Genomic DNA, 1,538 nt, shown 5'->3' with positions numbered 1-1,538 from the left:
CATGCAGCTGTGCAGAGGGACTTGGGAGTGCTTGTGCATGGATCACACAAGGTTGGTTTGCAGGTACAGCAGGCTATCAAGAAGGCAAATGGGATGTTGGCCTTCATTGCTCAAGGGATTGAATTTAAGAGCAAGGAGGTTATGTTGCAACTATACAGGGTACTGGTGAGGCTGCACCTGCAGTACTGTGTGCAGTTCTGGTCTCATTAATTGAAGGATATACTGACTTTGGAGACAGTGCAGAGGAGGTTCACCAGGTTGATTCCAGAGACGAGGGAGTTAGATTATGAGGAGAGATTGAGTCGCCTGGGTCTGTACTCACTGGAATTCAGAAGAATGAGAGCAGATCTAATAGAGACATATAAAATTATGAAAGGGATAGATAAGATAGGAGGAGTGGTTTCCTCTCAAATTCTTCATTAGCACTTTACCTTTTCCACCTATCACCTCCCAGCTTCTCACTTCATCACCCCTTCCACCACCAGCCTTCCCCCTCAGCTGGCTTCACCTAAAACCTGCCAGCTTGTACACCTTCCCCTCCCACAACACCTTATTCCAGCTTCTTCCTCCTCCCTTTCCAGTGCTGATGAAGGGTTGACTGTTGATTCCTCTCATTAGCTGCTGCCTGACCTGCTGAGTTCCTTCAGCATTTTGTGTCTTGCTATGGATTTCCAGCATCTGCATTCTCATGTTTCTAATACAGGATAAAATTATATATTTTAGGACAGAAGTTGATATGTAAACAAAGGGAAAAAATGCTGCTCTAAGGTGAGAGAGCAGGGAAGTGGATTTACCTTTGCTCTTTTGAAGAGCCTGCACATGAATGCTGACTCAAACGCCCTCCAGCTTGATTGTGTGTTTACTGCCCCAGATCCCAACACACCTCCCGCACTTGTAAGCAGAACTGCAAGCAGCTTACCGCCACTCCGCCTTCCCAACAGGCATACCTTGAGATAGAAAGCTGGCTGTAAAAGCCTATGTTACATTATAAATATCTCTGGTAATCAGGACATTTAAAACAAATTAAAGAATAGATATCTAAAACTATCTTTAAAAAAATAAATATTTTAATGTTTTAAATAATTTACCTTTTCAAGGAAAATATTAAAGCAGTTCCCTTTTTATGCAAAGTCAGTGCTTGAATGAATTGACACATGGTCTCCTTGGCCTAAACTGGAGAGCAGTATGAAGAGTGTGGACTCTTTCTTCAGTGTTAATGTTTTTGACACACAGAACAGCCCGCAGGAAGTCTTAGGCCAACAAGATCCAAGAGATTTTCCGAGGGTCAAGCTGCTGATTGCTGGCATTTCCAAAAGCAACTGCAATCTATTAGTCAGCATCATTGCACCTAGTATGGATTATGCTGTGTATAAATACTGTAGAACTAATTGGAAAGGGATATTTAAAGCAAAACATGAAAAGTAATGAAGAAATGATTGGATCATTATCATTTCTGATACAAGAAATGTTTCTGCTTTGTCCTCCCCTGTCAACTGGCATGATCTAAAATAAACCTGTAAAGATGTTTTTTTTTATTG

Source organism: Mobula hypostoma, chromosome 4 (genome assembly GCF_963921235.1).
Source record: "Mobula hypostoma chromosome 4, sMobHyp1.1, whole genome shotgun sequence".
In the NCBI taxonomy this organism is placed as follows: Eukaryota; Metazoa; Chordata; class Chondrichthyes; order Myliobatiformes; family Myliobatidae; genus Mobula; species Mobula hypostoma.
Note: the sequence above shows the minus strand (reverse complement) of the source record.